The sequence below is a fragment of the Mustela putorius genome, unplaced genomic scaffold (genome assembly GCF_011764305.1).
Source record: "Mustela putorius furo isolate JIRA1106 unplaced genomic scaffold, ASM1176430v1.1 tig00000145_pilon_pilon_pilon, whole genome shotgun sequence".
Lineage (NCBI taxonomy): Eukaryota > Metazoa > Chordata > Mammalia > Carnivora > Mustelidae > Mustela > Mustela putorius.
In genome coordinates this window covers 3,849,487-3,868,011 of record NW_025421294.1, presented here as the reverse complement: position 1 = coordinate 3,868,011, position 18,525 = coordinate 3,849,487, and the positions used below count along the sequence as shown (strand labels likewise).

General features: G+C 43.4%; 1 protein-coding gene across 8 annotated transcripts in view; it reads left to right on the top strand.

The window, feature by feature from the left end:
- The window catches only part of MAST4 (microtubule associated serine/threonine kinase family member 4), a 562,814-nt gene that overhangs the window by 354,382 nt on the left and 189,907 nt on the right, over nt 1-18,525 (top strand). The window lies entirely within an intron of this gene.

The window sequence follows — 18,525 nt, the reverse complement described above, 5'->3', positions numbered from 1 at the left end:
CTGTTATTTACAGGACAAAATGTTTAAATTGTCTAAAAGGATTAGAAATGTTCATCTCTTTTAGAACTCCCAACTACATCTCCGCCTTCTCATTCACAGGCTGATGTAAATTATTCTTCTCTTTTCTTTCAAGAAAGATCTCCCAGGAGCTCTACTTATGTTTTTAGCCCAGTTTGTTAGAATAATTCATGGTAGAAAGTACTGTTCACATTGTATGTGTAATACCTATGTTCTATTAATATTTTCATGAATTCAGTGTCTGGTTAGAGTGGGTCTCTCCATACTTAATTAGAGGATACACGTATCCTCTGCAGTACGCAGCCACCACCCCCCAACCTTTTTTTTTTTAATCCTAAGAGAAAAAGTGGAATGAAATTCTCAGTTGATGGAAAGAGTGACTGAAATTATTTTTTGTTACTGAATACCTTTTTCTGCACATACTCAAATGAATAAAAAAAAATTCATGGCCATTGCCTATCACTGGGTCAGTTTAACCTATTTGTTTCTCTTATTTTCTAAAATAAGACTGAGCTAAAAATTTGTGAAGAAGAATTGACTGGGGAAATGAATTAATGACTTTGAACTTTGGTTCTCCTCTTCTGCTGATAGGATTATATTTATTGTAAAAGTGACTTTCAACATTAAAGTTCCATGTAATAGCTTTCATAAAGCATATAATGTATGCTCTCTGAATATAATAGATCCTAAAGCATGGGAATCGTTTTCTGACAATCCAGAGAATTTTCCTGAGCTTATAATTTGTCTTTTTTTGGTGATCCAACTGAAAGTAATTGGACTCTCTTCTGAATTTTTTCTTCAGCGTAACATGTCTTCATTAAATGCTCACATTCCCTTTTCTTTTTCCCTTTCTCAAGACAATAAGCTATTCAAAATGCAGGTGCTATCCGTAGTAGGGGAGAAAAGAGTCTGAAACGAACGCTGTTGGCAGTATGGAAGAGGAGGGGGTTGAAAGAGTGCTTTTGGAGAAAGATGTATTGGACCTGGTGATAATTGAACTGGACCTTGAAAAATCTTGGTGTTTCCGTGGCGGGAGAGATGGTGGTAAAGAACAAAAGCAGGCCGAACATAAAACAGTGAAGGAGGTATGCAAGTGTGGTACTCTGTAGACAAGCCGTGTGTAGCTGGAACTTAAGACGCATAAAAGAGAAGAGAGCCAGGAGTTGTAAAGAGCTTGATGTGGACTTAGAAATTAATTTGGGAGCATGAAAACTGAGCTAAAAAGTTTGACTTCCATTTTGTAAGCATTCCAGAGTTCTGAATCAGGAAAGGACCAAGGCGAGCTCAGACTAAGAAAAGTGAACCTTTACCCTTAATACCCTTAGTGGGTATTAAGAACGGATGGGATTTCAGGTGGAAACTCCAATGAGGATGCTGATACAACACTTCATGAGTACCAAGTCCTGGATTAGGACCAGTGCCATGAATTTAATTCACATGTGCAAAGTACTTTATAGTCGACTAAATGCTTTCATATACTTGATCTCATTCAATGTAATCCACCATTGTAAGACGGAAAGGGATAATGCTTCTGTTTACAGGTGAGGATGCTAATACACATAGAGATAAACCTGCTTTGCTAGCCAAGGATTCAGAATGAAGTCTCGTATTTTTCCACTGTGACTAACTTAAGATACATAGTGCTCTGAGATCATTTATATTGAATTTTAATTATCTGGTTTAGGTAGACCTGTGACCTCTCTTTGTCATTTTTATTTCCCTGGTGCTTCTCTCAATGCCTAGAATGTATTAAGTGTTTCAGAAGTGTTTATCAAAGAATGAATAAATGAGCAGATTGGAAGGAAAAGATGTATTAGTTAAATCACAGCTCACACATGAACCACCAAATAGAGAATGACTCACATTCTCACTCCCAGACCAAGAGCATGAGAGACTCACTGCTCCACATGGTGATTTAGGGATCCAGGGGGCTCTTTAGCACATGCCGTCAAGTTTGCCCTGGGCATCAGCTTCCAGCTGGTGAAATGGGAAGGGGCATGGGAGGTGGTGAACTGCCAGACATGAAGATGGCACACATCAGTTCTATTCATATGGCATGCCCAGGATCTACCGTTCTGACTACACTTATGGACAGGAAAGGCTCAAAGTACAGCTTACTTGTATTCGGGAAAATGAGTTTGCTCAATAGTTAGCAGTCTTGGTCAGAAAAGTTGATGAAAGAAAGTCACCAATGATCGGTCTTCAGTAAATAATTTCAACTAAATGATGGGCACTGAGATTTCTAGCATTAAATGAATAGACTTCAAGAGAGCAGAGTTTGGGAGGGAGGAAAGTCGTCACCCTGAGTCTGACCTTGAACACCCGGAGATATCTCTAGGTTGTGATACCTGGTTGTCAGCTTGGAACTGGGCAACATTCATGGTGTGCCCCCAAATAATAGTCTTGTATGAATGGAGAGATTCCAAATACGTTCATGCTATTACCACCAAACAGGATTTATTGTAACGCTGCACGGATTTTTCTTTCCTTGATTGTGATGGATCAGGTTTCTTCTCTGTTCTTTTTTTATGAGTAGTGTTTGCATGTCTAGGGGGAGAGTGGTGGTGGGGAGCGTTCACAGTGTATGTGCCCTTTTGAGGTGCTGACACACAGTTTCTAAATATGGCAATGGAAGATTCTGTTCCTTTCATAGTAAAGCCCTGGAGGCAGACTATGCTGAGACGGGAGTTAGTGTTCCAGCTCAGGCTTCCTGAAGGTTGCCCAGAAACAAGACATCTGCAGATTCTAGGGCAACTCTGATGCTAAATGAAGTTTAAGTTGAGCTTAGTCCATCTTGGGAGCAGAACCTTGCACCATTGCATGGAAACCACAAGGTAGTTTGAGGGGCTGTGGGCTCATGGGCAGTGGGCTGCCTCACTAAACCTTCAGTTTCGTGCTGCTGGACGTCTTCCAGAAAAGCCAGCTTCCCACTTAGCTGGAAGGATGCAGAAGTCATTCCTACAGCCAGCAGAGCAGTAGGACCATACAATTCCCAAAGTCCCTTCTGCCCTGAAATTCTGACACCTTTGTTGTCTTCCAGCAGGGCTGGAGAGAGATCCAAAATACATAATTTGTCAATGAGTATATATATATATATATATATATATATATATAGCCCAAATATTAGTTTATTAGTACAAACATGACCGGGAACATCTTAAAAACCTTGATTGGAATTTCTGCATGCCTTCCCTTTTCCCCGTCTGAGCCAATCAGAGTGACTCAGGATTTCCATAATCCTCAGTGTTTCATAAATTGGTGACAGTTGAGTGTCTGGTCATATAATGATGACGTCAGTGCCTCATGAGCAATTTGAATATGACCCGTGTCTGCTCCTAATCTCGACTGTGATCATGTAGCAAGGTTCTAAGGGAAGCTGCCTCATTTTACATTCTCCATGTCTTTCTTGGCACTTAGCCTGCCTCGCCCTCAGTAGGGACTCAGTAAGTAGCTGGTGGCTGGCTGCCTTTACTCAGCAGCTGCATTTCTGTTGTGATCGAGCATGTTCTTCTGTGTCTCCATTTCATGCCCCAACTTCTTGGTGGACAGCCTCCCTTGGCACTTCCATGGCACTTAGTACACTCCTCCTGTTGGACTTCTTCCATCCTTAGTTTACCTCTCCATTTGTTTCCTAGAGTCTCAGGTCATAGACACACAGTCAGCTCTACTAGAGTCTGCAACGAAGCACATATTCCATTTCTTCTTAGGTTCTCCCGAACCCCCATCGCCCTACATCAGCTGTGACTACAGTCACTCAGGCCACATTGCTGGTAGGTCTCAGGACTCGTTTCTAAGAAGAATATCGCCGCTGTGCTACACATCCCACAAGGACAATGTGTTTTGTCTCTTTTTCTTCACAGATGTATCCACAAAGTCTAAAATAGTGCCTGACACACATCGTAGAGTCTCCTTAAATATGTACTGCTGGAGAAATGACCATTATCCTTGGGGCTCAAGGCTCTGCTGATGTTTTTAACTTGTCCTCAAAACATGGCCTATGCTTCTATAATATGTGCACTTTTTTAAAAAAGATTTTATTTATTTATTTGACAGAGAGAGAGATCACAAGCAGGCAGAGAGGCAGGCAGAGAGAGAAGAGAAGCAGGCTCCCCGCTGAGCAGAGAGCCCAATGCGGTGTTCAATCCCAGGACCCTGAGATCATGGCCTGAGCTGAAGGCAGAGGCTTAACTGAGCCACCCAGGTGTCCCTAGTATGTGCACTTTGAGAATGGTGTTGGCACTTGGGAGAGGTAGGGCGTACATTTTGATTCTTTCATAAATACTAAATGATAGCCATCAACATGTAAAAACTGACCAGGTATCATTTACAAATGAAGTAAGATTCAAGGCCAGAGTAGACCGGCATTATCAAAGAGAGGTGAACCCCAGAGTATATCAGAGACCGAACCTCACTCTAATGAGGGACTGAGAAAACGATCTCGAAGTTGTGTTAGATCCCACACCAAAGAGGATATATCACTCAAAGGGAAGGCAGATGATACTGTCATAAAAGAGGGCATCAGGGGCCAGTGTCCCCTAATCTCATTTTGCTAAGAGCTTGTCCATTTGTCCTATTGCTGCTGGGAGGGTTCCTAGCTTCACAGCTTCCTGAATGCCCTTCATTTGTGGCCATGGTGAGGGGGAGACATAACAAGTATTTACCCAATACATGGTTGTATGTTATGATTTTGTGTCTCCTTTACCTGGGGAACCTGGAAGCATAAGGAAGTCACATGACGGCTAAACCCTTCTTGTTTCATTGACTTGATAGTATGAGCAGGACCATTTCTTTTTAATTTTGGTTTCTCCACTTTAACTTGATGGAGAACATTGAGCAAATCGGAAGAAGCTGGTACCAGATGGCATTTTTTTTGTCCTGTATGAATTCCAGTTCCCATGCTTTTGTGAATGTGATGGGTTTAATGAATTGCCTTATGCATACTTGAATTTTATTTCAGAATTGCTATGTAGAACTGACTCCGTTTAGTGCACACAGTCCTAGGACTGGCTCCGCTAAGCAAAGCTGAACTGGATCATGAACACTCTGCTGTTCCCGTGGGTGTGGGTCTGGGTAGAGATGGGGAAGGCTGGCATCAGAGGGGGGTAGAGGGTGTGTGGACTGGCTGGTTAGGCACTTCCCTGGGCCCCACCCCACTATCTGCCTCTGCCACCTCCTGGAAGCTTCTGTTGCTTGTAAGAATCCAAAGAGGCAAGAATGAGGTGATGTGTGTGAGGTAGTCCAAGAGAGGATAGCTTGGGAGTAGACTCATGTGGGGGAACGGGGAAGGGTGATTAATAAGCTTACTGCAGAAAGATGCTTTGGGAGTTTTCCTTTGAGTTTCTTTTTCTAGAACACTTTATTTTATTTTATTTCATTTCATTTCATTTCATTTTAAACTGATATGTAAACTTAGCTGTAACAAAGTTACTGAGCCTAAGGCACTAAGTCCTGTGAGGTCAGACAGCAGGCAGAACCCTCAAGTTCACTGGCGTCCTGGGAACGCATGCCTCCTTTCCTAACCTGTGCTCGTGCATTTTCAGGCATCTGCCCGTGCCACCCCCAGGGCGGCCTTCCAGGGCATTTGTTTCTGTCATGATGATTCTCAGGTTTTAGTTAAGTGTTTATGTTTTCATGTGCTCTGCTCTCCGGTTTAAGGACTTGCTTGAGAGGCCAACATGACTAACTTAGCTACTTGCCTCACTGTTATCTTAGTTCTCATTTGTCAGGAGCTTGCTGCATACCCAGGGCTGCTCTTCGTCCCTCACAGAGATGAGTTCATGCAGTTGTCACAATGTGCCTGGGAGGCAAGGCTGCTGTTGTCATTCTACAGACGGGAAAATGGAGGCACAGAGAAACAAAGTCACATGCGGTCAACACACATCTTGGTTTGCCCTGGTTCTGTTCCATTTATGCCTGTTCTCCCAGGGTGGTTCTTGAAAGGCGTTCCCTGACTTTCAAACCCTCCCAAGTGTGGGCAACAAATTATACCCACCTACCTGTGTCAAGAAGGCGGCCTGATGAGGTTCAAACTAAAGCATCTGGTGAGAGAGCCCACATTCTCACTCAGCGGCGTGGAGGTGAACTCCTTCAATACCCTGGAGTCAGCAGTCATGTGAAGTTTGCCTTCTGATTAGAATATTCTATTCACAGGAGAGTTGATTTCATCACTCCATTTGGAGTTTTTCTGCTTGGGTCACTACATAAGTACATTTTTCAGTCCTCTGTTGAGAGTGTGGTCATGGAACTAGGGAGTATGTTTTGAGTTGGGGTGCCCTTTTTTTTCCTCTGTATAAAAAATTGATTTCAGACAGAGCCTAGATCGTGCAATGAGGGTTAAATTGGTTTCACTTGATAGTCAGGCTGTGCACCCCAGCAGCTCTGTTACCTTCTGCTGCGCTAACCTGAGCAGTCTGTGCCGGGTTCCCTCAGCCAAACTGGCTTGCTTTGCCTGGGGGCTGACAGCCTCTCCCCATTGCTCTGAGGGTCCTAGGCCCTTGGAGCTCTGCTAGAAGCCACATGTCCTCAGGCTTGAAGAAGGATCCCCTCCCCCCCCCCCCCCCCCCCCGCCGCCCCCAGCAACGAACGTGCAGGGAGCTAGGACTTGCTCTGTGGCATTCCCCATTAAATGTTTGTGTGACCCTACCATTCAGGAGCAGTCATTATTATGGTCTTTCTAGACCAAATACTGGGTGGGAACAACTTTTTAAATTTTGGCTTTAGAATATATTTAGAAGATAAATTTTAATATTTAGAAGATACTCTTGGGGAGTTTTAGCGGCTATCTCTTATTTACATAGTCATCTTGGGGCAGATGAAGAAATTACTTTTCTGTGTGTGTATGTGTGTGTGTGTGTGTGGCTGAGGGAGTGGCGGTTCGGCTCTATATTTTCTTTAGTTTCTGTATTGCTTTTAGACTAGAAAAAAGAGATTTCACATCGTTTTTTAAAACCTATTTCCTGTACTTAAAATGTTGCTGCAGCCATTAACACCCACCCTATTGATCAGAGAATGAAGTTGTGATATTCCTTGAAAGCAGAAGATGGTGATGATAATACAAAGGTGTCTCAGTAAGTGAATACAAATGCGGAATTAAAATATTCTCAAGTTTCTCCGGCAGTAACATGAGGATAATAATACTTCTTGGAGGTGTTTTGAGAATTAATTAGGCAGCATTTGTGAAAAGTTCCAAGATGAGTGTTCTATTTTATTATTATTAGCTTCATATTGTTCTTGGAAAAACAGTATTGAAACTGAGCTACAGAACCCAACCCTTGTATGAAAAATATTGCATATTCCAACATGACAGTGAGTGATGAGATACTATGAAACTGGGATAACTGTACTAATGATCGCAAGTGAATAGGAGATGAGCTAAATTTCATGGCTTCTTAGGCTTTTTATGGCTATTCCCATGACAATATGCTCTGTTGAGTCATTACCTGATCCAGTTAATAAAAACTTTGGTGAAGGGGCACCTGGGTGGCTCAGTGGGTTAAGCCTCTGCCTTTGCCTCAGTTCATCTCAGGGTCGTGGGATTGAGCCCCGCCTTGGGCTCTCTGCTTGGCAGGGAGCCTGCCTCCCCCCCACTCTCTGCCTGCCTCTCTGCCTACTTGTGATCTCTCTGTGTGAAATAAATAAATAAAATCTTTAAAAAAAAAAACTTTGATGGCGTTACACCAAAGTGACCTAACATTGTTTTTCCAGGAGTGGTGTCAGAATTTTTTTTTCCTTTTCTCTTTAAATAAAATATGTATTTGGCTCCATCTTAACCAAGTTCAGAGTTAAAATTATCTTTAATTGTCCTGCCACCCCCCACCTTTTCCTAGTGTGTGTATATGGCAGCATGTGAACACATCCTCCATCAGGAAGTCCTGTTGATTCTTTGCAGTCTGCTCTGCTTACTCCTTCTTTAATACCCCCTTAGTCTGAGCCACTGTCACTTCTCCCTGGATGTTTGTAGTAGCTTCCTAACTTAATGCTTCAGTTCAGCCTCTGCCTTGCTAAGGTCTGTGCTCCAGCCAGCTCTCTGAGGGATCTCTATAGGGTAAGTCACTCCTCTGCTCAGAGCCTTCCAGTGGCCACCTTCCCGTCTTCCATGAGCTGCCTTCCTGCTGCCTCTCACTCATTTCCTTCTGGCCACATTGAGCTCTGCTTTTTCTGGGCCGTCCCAACTGTGTTTGTATGGGCACACATTGCCCCCCTGGTCCTGAAATACTCCACCCTGTCCTTTCACCTTTAAACATTTTTACAAATGCAGACCTACAAAAACAAGTTGGAAAGATAGTACTGTGAATGCCCTTACTCCTCTTGACTCACCAATTCACACTTGCCACCTTTGCTGTATCATTCTGCCTCCTTCCCTCTTAGCCCATAGGTAGATTTTTTTTTCTTTTGCTGAACCATCCGAGAGTATTTCGCAGACATTCACTATGCCCTTAAATCCTTCAACATTTATCTCTGAAGAACAAGTACATTCTTCTTCATAGGCATGGTATCATCCTGTCATTATTATACTATCAACTTGAGCATGATTACAGTGTTATCTGGTAGGCAGCCCATACCACACTTCTCTAGTTGTCCCTAAAAAGTTCTTTTTGTTGTATTTTTAAATCCAGGATCCTAGTAAAGATTACATATTCCATTTAGTTGCCATATCCCTTTGGTCTCCTTTAAATTATAACAGCTTTACCTGTTTAGAATGGCTGGGGGATTGGGAGTAGGGGTGGGAGGTGTTCTCTTCATAATGTTGACATTTTTCAAGCCTATAGTAAATGCTGTGTTGACTGTCCCACAATTTCACTTTATCTGGTGGTTTCCTCTTCACTAGATTCAGGTTAAACATATTTGGCAGGAACAGACGATGTTGTCTTCCCAAAAACATCGCATTTGGAAGCCCAGAATCCCACGTCTGCCAGATTTTTCCCTTGTGGTACCATGTTTTTTGCTTTATTAAGTAATCTCTGGAGTGACATTAAGAGTCCACGTGAATAATTGTCTCCTTCTAAGCTTTCACCCAATGGATTTTGCATTTATTGGTGACCTTGAGTCAGTTAATATCTTGCCATTTGTAAAATGACAGTTTTTTGTTATTAGTTGGTGTTTTTCAGTTAAAGAACTTTTCTCCTCCTTCTCCTCCCACTGTTGGGAGTATTACTATGGAGTCATGTATTTTTTAAGGCATAAAACAAAAAACAAATACATATTTGGTGTGTAATGACCCAGGGCCATCATTGCCCTTTTTGCTGGTCAGGTTGTCTCAGAATTCATCAGTGGAAATTCTTTCAGGCTGACTACTGGGTCATTTTGACATGACCGTCTTAGGGGTTTTGTTCGTTTGTGTTTGTTTTCTAGCATTTCTTCATTTTTCAACACAACAAGGTCTAGCTGCGCAGGAAAAGTAGTGGATCCTGATCACCAGTTACCTCATCGCTCCTTCACATAAATATCTGAACTAAACCTCCCTGCCACAGAGGGCCTCCCCTCCCCCAGCCCCACCATCTCCCTTTCCTGCTTCATTATGTTTCCTGCATCGTGGTGCATATCCGCATTCAATCGGTAACATTTATTTGCTGTTCATCTAACCCGTTCACCACCGGGTCCCTAGTGTCTGAAACCTAGAACATCCCCAGCAAATAGCTGTTGAAAACCCGAGTGAGTTTACCCCCATCTTGAGCCTCCTTCAAGCTCTTCCAGATTACCTGCTGCTTTTCTGTTCTTGACACTGAGATGAATCGAGCTGCGGGATTTCCTCACTCATTTGTCTGGATTTCGTCGCAGTTTTCACACCTAGTGGTCCTCCTGTCTTTGGATTCTGGCGATATTTGAAACTCTCACGAACAGTACAGCATGGATGACGTTCTAGCCAGGTACTCGGCAATTCTCTCTTCTCCAGCTACTCGGAGCAGACGGGCTGGCTATTTAAGAAATAACAGATGAAGCACTTGACATTATGTTAGAATTTTTACCAGCATACTCGTGTTGGGAACGGAAAATTAAGTAGAACAGAGGTTTTATTTTCTAAATGAACAAATAGCCATTCATTCTGTACATAATACGTTAAAAGCCTTCTTGGGACTTACAGAGTAGGAGACGTCTTATCCTTGACGAATTTCTGTTCTAGCTGAGATGATAAGGAACAAGAAAAGAATATGGGACAGGCGTTGTACATGAACACTCAGTGTAATTGGTGGGTGTAGTGGGCTGAATGGTGGCCCCGAAGAGATCAGAACCTAATCCCTGAAACCTGTCAATGTTATCTTAATGGAAAAAAGGTCTTTGCAGATGTGATTAATTTAAGGATTTTGAGATGAAGAGATTATGCTGGATTATCCCTGTGGGTCCTAAATCCAATCACAAGAATCCTTGTAAGAGTGAGGCAGAGGGATGTGCTACATGGAGAAGCTGGAAGAGGCAAGGAACAGATTTCCCCCCAGTGCCTCTGGAAGGAGCAGAGCCTGCTGATAGGTTGATTTGGGTCTAGTGGTACTGACTTCAGACTTCTGGCCTCTACAACTGTGAGAGAAGACATTTTCGTTGCTTTAAACCACAGACTTTGTGTTCATTCCTTATATCAGCCACAGGAACAAAATATAATGTTAAACTGTACATTCTTTTACTTCAGTTGTGACTCTCGAATGACCCTCTCAGAGGTGTGTGGTGAGGACTGTGACCTCGGTTTTGGTGAAGAAGTAGCCCAAGGACTAAGGGAGTCACGCCATGTGAATCCGCTTTGCCGATTCCAAGCTCAGCGCTGTTTTGACCCAGGTATTCTCCTCCTCCATGAAACGAGGGCCAGTGAGTGTTGTGAACAGTGCACACTGCTCATAAGTGTTCATAAGAGACAGACCTATGAGAGGCGGGACCCCAAGGGCATCCTCCCTGGAAGAGGACTAGCCCATTTCCCACAGTCCAGGGAACTCCTTTCCTCTTGAAGTAGCTGTTTTAAGTGGCTTCCAGATTTTGGATGCCCTTGAGCCGTGTGTGTCTCTGTGTCTGTGTTTGCGTGGCAGTGAGAATCCCTCCCTCTCTAGTTGACTGTTAGCCCCATCGCATGGAGCCATGGTCTCTGTGGTTTCCAGGGGCTGGTAGGCCAGGAGGCAGTAGGGTCTGTGTTAGACTCTGGGAGACTGCAAGGAAAACCATGTAATGAAGTACAGTTCCAGTCCTCTGGGGCCCTTACCCCCTCCTGGAAGACACCTGCTGGGGTTCACTCTTTCTCCCTTAGGAGCTATTAAAAATCTCCAGCCACAGGCACACACTCTAGGTATCATCACCTGTACCGCTACTCCCCCGAATTTACCCCAATGAGGAGGATTCACGTCCCCTGATGCTTTCAGTCATTTTGCTTCTGAGAGCCAGATGTGGTGCTGGGGGAGATGAAAGTCCGTGGGATTCAGACAAGGAAACAGCTTGACCGAAGTGTGATAGCAATAATAGGGCAGTGTGCTCCCGTGCTGCTCCCTCCTCAATTAGGAGAACACAGTGTTGTATTCAATACAGGGCACTCTGTAGGCTCACCCAGGATCCAGGGTGTGGAAGAGAATCCCTGGAACCTGTGGCATCTTACAGGAGGATCTCAACAGTTAGCATCCCCACGACATAGATCTGGGTGTCTTTTATGCGGTGATTATAATGGGCTTTGGTTTATCCTGTCTGTACCTACCAACTCTGTAGAACTTACAGCATTATCTGGTTCATATGGGCTTCGTGGTTCGCTCAGTGTGAAGCACAGTATGGATAACTGAACATTCGTTTGATTCTTTCAATGGCCACTGACCACCTTCCTCCGCTCCTTTGCATCTGTATCCTTATATCCATGATGGAAGGTATAAAAGGAGCTAAATTTTGTAAACAGCACAGAGACCAGCAGCCTGAGAGCTTGAACAGGCTGCAGCACTATGTGGCATTGGATGATACGTGGGGTTAGCCTCAGGGATCTGAGATGGACAGCTTCATCTTTATGACTCTGGGATTCCTTTTTAATGTGAGGCATTTTGTAGATCACCCACATGATCCCTGGATTGAACATATCTCTTGAAAGAGAAAAGACAGAAAGCAGAGAGTGACTGCAGATTCCAGAACATTTAAAATTGTCTAATTTATTGATCACAGCAAGAGTTGTAGGCATTTGCGGGGGGAAATGTGCCTCTATGCGTGGCTTTGTTTATTCCGGCTCTCGGCAGTGTCTGGACTCTGACACCTCATGACAGCTTCATGAACAGAGTCCCTGTTCTTCACCTTCCTGACCCATCAGATCATACTCTGAGCTTACACTGGCCTTGTGTCTTTCCAAAGGGGGGAAAAAGATGATAAATCACCAGACCTACAGGAATAAGTAAGATTCCATGTGATGCTATATTCTTCTGTGAAAATAGCACTGAAGAAATCTGAGAGAAAATCCAATTTATTGTGTTTTCAGTGTTTGCCTAATTAGGTATATTTCAGTGCCATTTTGATACAATGGCAGTGACTACTGAGGAATTGAACTTGGCGCTTGGAACTCTGTTTCTCCTCTCTCCTAAAGCATTTTCATTTCTATTTTCTACTTCTTTGGAGCTTCAGGGTGGATTTTATTTTCCAGTTTGAATCTGTTGTGTAGCGCTGCTATGAAGTCACACATCAATTTTTATATTGCTTGCTTATTTTGAGGCACTGTTTTATTCTGTGTTTAAGTTTGTAAGTTTGGTTATGAATGAACATGAGTGAAGATACACTTTGGAATTATTGTGTTCCTTTTAGCATAGTGTTAAAATCAAAAATAACCATTTCAGTAAAGTAAAATAAACTCTTCTGTTCTCCCCTTCCCTCCAAAAAGGATAATTTCTTAAGAGCTTCCACAGTTGGGTGGCAGTGGGCGAGTTAGAATAATGAGAGTAAGGTTTACTCAGTGAAGGCGAAAACCTAAAATGTACCCACTCTGGTTTATTCTGTGTTTTAAAAATCAGTCCTTAGGAATCATCTCAAAACTATTTATAAGTTGTAGCATATCCAGTAGTTGGCAAAGAACCACCTATGTTTGCTATACTAATATGGAAGAAGATGCCAAGAAGAGATGTTCCACTTTTCTTGGAGCTTATTTTGGTTTTTAGTAACAATAACACCAAAATACCTGAAAAAATAAAAAAAGGTTTTGTTACAAAGGCCACCTAATTGGTGCAGCTGGGGGATTTAGGACTATAGGAGGAGGATGTGAACTAGACTGACTATGAAGGTTGGTGAGGGACTATGGGAGAGGAGAGGAAGGTAGGTCTTGAGGGATGAACATGCAAGTAGGAATGGAAGGAATGGTGGAGACACACATGGTCAAGGGTGAGGAATTAACCAGCTTGTCAGAGAGGTTGAGTAAGACTAGACTTCGCATAGAAGGGATTTCCTAGGAAGGAGAGGTGGGGAGCCAACTGTGGACTGTCTCACATGCCAGCTTACAAACCTTGCATTTTATTTTTTTAAGTGTGAGATGTGTCTGAGGTTTTTAACCAAAATATTGGTCTGATGAACTTGGTAGTTTGGTGAGATTTCTGCCCGTGGCATGAATAGGGTAGATGAAGCACAGTGCGGGAAAGGGAAAACACAGAGTAGACCAGAAGGACAGCCTTGAAAAGGGGAAGGAAGAAGGCAGAAGGTGTTAGGAAAGAGGAGTCGGTAGGCCTTGTGGAAGGATGGAAGCGTCATATAGATCAGAGGAATTGTGTTGTCTCAGAAAAAGGGAAGTTAGAAGAAAAACCCATTTTCAAGAGAGTAATTTCATTTTAGCCATATTTATAATGTGATGTCTGAATATGATACTGAAACAGCCAAGTGGAAACATCAAGCATGCTGCTGGAGATGGATCCCAGAGCTGGGAAGCGTTGCCAGGACTTCTTGCATGATGTGGGTGAAGGTGTGGGTGGTATCATCAGACACCAAGAATGCTTTCCAACTGCGGGTGGTGAGGCAGATGCCGTGCAGAATGCACCGCGCTCGTTGTTCCTGTGGTTTGGGTCTACACTTGGGGCAAAAAACAGTGAATAGTTCCCAGTTCAGGGAACAGTAATTAGCCCTGGGAAGGCAAGTTGAGTGGCAACTTAGAACTGAGGTATCTTCAGTCCAGTTAACTGTGGACTAAGCCTGCATTTGGAGATTTGAAGATACCAGAATCATTTGTAGTTCCAGTTTGGGCATATAGCCTCTTGCTCTCTTAGAAATGCCCCAGAAACTGGGCAGAAGAGCTCCTCCTGCTTTTGATGCTGGTAAGGAGCCTGAGGAATTCTAACTGTAACCAAGGTCTTTGTTTTACTTGTGGAGATGAACTGCAGCCCATTGTTTTTTGTTTTTTTTTTTCTCAAGAAAGAACAGAATTATCCTAAAGAAAAAATAGCACTGGACTCAGATCCCCAAGCTCCATGCAGTGGACTGTGGGAGGGATCATTTGGCCATAAAAACCTGAAAGGCAGAATTTTTACAAATGGCTGCCTTTTCCGTGTACCTCATAATATAGTACAGCGTGTGACTTTGAATAGCTTTGCCTATTTTTAAGCCTCCTAGCATGAAATGCTTGGAAAATGTTACCTCGAATGGCTGAATATATTGATCTCATGAATGAATTTAATCTCAATGCTTTTTTATTCATTGGAAATTATCGGCTCAAAGTAGAAATTTCCACTTTGGAAAACATTTGACGATAAGTCAGCTGCTCATTTCTGTGCTCTAGGGATGGCTAGCGAGAGACGCTTCATTCTGACTACTCTTCTGTAAGACGGACTCCGACCTCCATGCAGAGATTTTTTTTTTTTTTAAAGATTTTATTTATTTATTTGACAGACAGAGATCACAAGCAGGCAGAGAGGCAGGCAGAGAGAGAGGAGGAAGCAGGCTCCCTGCTGAGCAGAGAGCCCGATGTGGGACTCGATCCCAGGACCCTGAGATCATGACCTGAGCCGAAGGCAGCGGCTTAACCCACTGAGCCACCCAGGCGCCCCTCCATGCAGGGATTTTGAGGATCTGTGAGAGGCTTAGTGACTAGAAACTATAGTCAATCAGCAGTACTTTCTGTGGGCAGCACCTGTGCCATCAACTTGCCACTGGAAACTGTGTCCCTCTACTGGCTAGTTGCATTGAATTTATTTTGACAGAAATTGTCCAGAAGCTTTAGATATTAAAAAAAAAAAAAAAAAAAAAGCCATTCTAGTTCGTTGTACCTCGAGAGCACGCATTCTATCACCCAGTACTATAAATTGATAAACTGATTTGGGTGTTGAGGGATAAGGAAGGCTAGGGCCAAGCTTATTTTGCGCCATTTAATTTTGGGATTTCATTTTTACAAGAGACTCTCTGACCCACTTTGATTCTGAGGGCTGTGCAGTGGTATTGCTTCTGGAGGAAGATTAAATACTCGGCGTCTCTGCCAAGCTCAGTTCGGCTCAGTAATTGTGAAGTGCCATCCAGTTCAGGGGCACTTCTCACATACACATGCTAATTGGTTCCTCATAAAAACCCAAGAAGGTCATTTTTCCTGTTTGTTTATTTGACCTTTATCCCGGTTTCAGGCAGCCCCAAATGATTTGAGGCCTCCACTTGGTGGGAATAGGTAGGATAGGTAGAGTTACTCGGTGGTGTTACTCCCATGGTATAAATGAGAAAATGAGAATTTACAGAGATTAATTTACAGAGTCTCACCAATGAGAAAGCAGTAAGGTCAGGACCCCCTTTCTCTTGGTAGAGAAAAGCCCTGGGGCTTTGCAGCCTGAAACAGGTGGAATGTTCTTTTTCCTTTACCATCTCTGGCCTTGTCCCATTTTGAACTGTTGCATCTGTCTGTCTGTCTGTCTGTGTGTCCATGTTCGTGTTCACCTTGAACCTCTCCATGTATCTTTACTTAACGAGGCTGAATTTGATCTTAGTAAAGGTTTGGTGAATTTTCTTACTTGGAGGGTCACTCAGAGATGTAGTTGAGGGATAGGAATGTGTCTGGACACTGTTAACCTGCATAGATAGGTAGGGAAGTTATGTCACAAAAGAGTGTTTAGAATGACAGAAAATTTCTTATTTATCTCAGCATGTATATCTGAAGTCATCATGACAGTCTATTGGAATCTCCTGTTGGTTGTCAGGGAGAACTAGCAAGTCCTAAAAATATGACATCAATAAAAAATCACTTAGAGAGCTGACATTGGAAACAAAACTCATGTTCCTCTTGAGAATGTTGCATTGCAGCTGAAGCCCAAACCCTGGGCTGTCTTGGCTTCATTCCAGCGTCTTGCTTTGACAGCCTTTTGTTCCCCCCTAGCTGATATTTTGGCGGTACATATCAGCCCATCAGTTAACGTGCTTTCCCTCCTGTAGGATCTGATTTGACTAGTTACGTTTGCTTCTATTTTCTCCCTCATTAAAGTGCCTATCTGCAGTTCGTTTAAGGGAGCCTGCGACCAGCGCTGGAGTGTGGTGCTCTTCTGCGGATGATTCACTGGCCCAACCACAGAGGCCTCGTTGTCTAGTTAGATCTAGTTTTAATACTGATCTAAAGTACATTAAACTATGTAATGAGGAAGGCTGCACCATTCACCAGAGAATTTGAGATTTTCTTGGGCACATAGCATTTATATAGCATTTTTATTTAAGGAGTTCAGTGGTGACGTTGCTTTGTGTATCTGACTTCATTTCACAGGGGTAGCTACATAGTTTAGAGTTCTGTCCCTTTGCTGCCAGTGAGCTTTCCTTCTGAGCATCTGTGTGTAGCTTCTCGGTTACAAGGCTGTGAAATGTCACTAGTGGATAGTTTGAGTTTGGTGGCAACATTTGTGGTTGAGACCCTGAGTGAAGTCACCATGGAGGTTTTGTTCTGGAGGCCTTAGCTGATGTCACTCACTTTTGTAGTGCTTCTTCTTCATGATAACAGATGGACACCGGTTAGCTTTGTTCCAGAAATTTGAATATGACTCGGGATCTGAGCATTCTCAATTTTGACAGAAGCTGGGATTTGGGATGCTGATTTAAAGGTGAAAAGACTATCATTTACTTCAGTGTATCTAGCCCTCCCTGTGAGATGGTGTACCCTGCCATTTGTGAGGGACATATGGCTTTGTCATTTGCTTTAAGGGACTTGGGATGAGTTATATAGGATCTCTGGATCCCAGTTTCCTCGTCTGTTTAATGGGAAAGTTCACACACATATCTTTGCATGTTGATGATGATTGACTTCAAGGCACAGAGAAGGTGATGAGTCAACAGTAGCTGTCAAGCTGAGGAGGGGTAGGTGGGCTTGGATTTACTGTGTTATGTTGTAACAGCAGGAGGTCTGGCAGAAGACCTTCTGTGAAGTCTTCTTAAAGGTAGGGATCCTGGAGAAGTACAGTGATGCAACTTACGACATCAGCTGATGGGCACAGGGTATAGACTATCAGTAACTCTAAAAAGAAAGCAAAGAAATGCTTTGAGCATTTCTTCTGAGCAATGCTTCTCAAAGTGTTTTGGCCAAAAAATGTTCAGGGTGACACAGGGAGACTCAGGCATTCTGTCTGACTTCCATTCACACAACGCTCACTCATTCTGAGCGTCAGCTACTGGTGAGGCTGTGTTCTAGAGTCTGAGGACAGAGGTCTCTGCTGTCATGAAGATTACATCCTAGTGGGGTAGGGGATGGGAGGAAAGAGGAACTACCCTAAAACAAGCCAGGAAAACCCTGGAGGGTAACAAGTGTTTTGCAGTGAAATTCAGCAGGATGGTCTGATGGTTTCTTTTTCTCTGAGGGAGCGACATGCAAGCTGGACCTAAATGAGCGGAAGATACCAGCCATGAGAAAACCAAAGCAGAGGCATTCCAAGGGGAAAGACAAGCAGGGCAAGAGCAGCCTAGAGAAGAGCCACATGGGCAAGGAGAGAGCATGTGGACAGATGGTGTGATGTGATGGGAGATGGGCAGAACCTGGTGTGAAGGACTTAAAGGGTCAGATTTGCTTTTCCCTAAGCCTGAGGGGGAAGTACTTGAGACTTTGAGATAAGAGAATAATGTGAAATTGATCTGCTTTTTTAAAAAAGATATATTTATTTATTAGAGAATGAGTGGGAGGGGCAGAGGAAGAGGGATAGAGAATCTCAAGCAGACTCTGTGCTGAGCTTGGAGCCTAGCATGGGGCTCGATCCCATGACCCTGAGATCAGGACCTCAGCAGAAACCAAGAGCTGGACCCTTAACCAACTATGCCACCCAGGTGCCCCTGATTTGTGGTTGTTCAAGTTTCCTTTGGCTGTTGTGTGGTGGGTGGATTGCCCTCAGTTTTGTGGTTGAGGGAGTAGTCCAGAATGAGAGATAGGGGAGGCCTGGACTAGGGGATTTGGAAAGAAGTGGTTAGATTCTGGCTGCTCTGAAGGGAAAATGCATAGGACTTATGAGGGAATGAGTTGGAAGGAAGGGGTTTGAGGCAAAGAACAAAATCAAGATGAGTTTCTAGATTGTTGGCTAGAGTAACAGAGTAGATGGTAGGTCTATTTCCCAAGGTGGGGAAGGCTTGGAGAGGAACAGCTTGTGCCAGAAA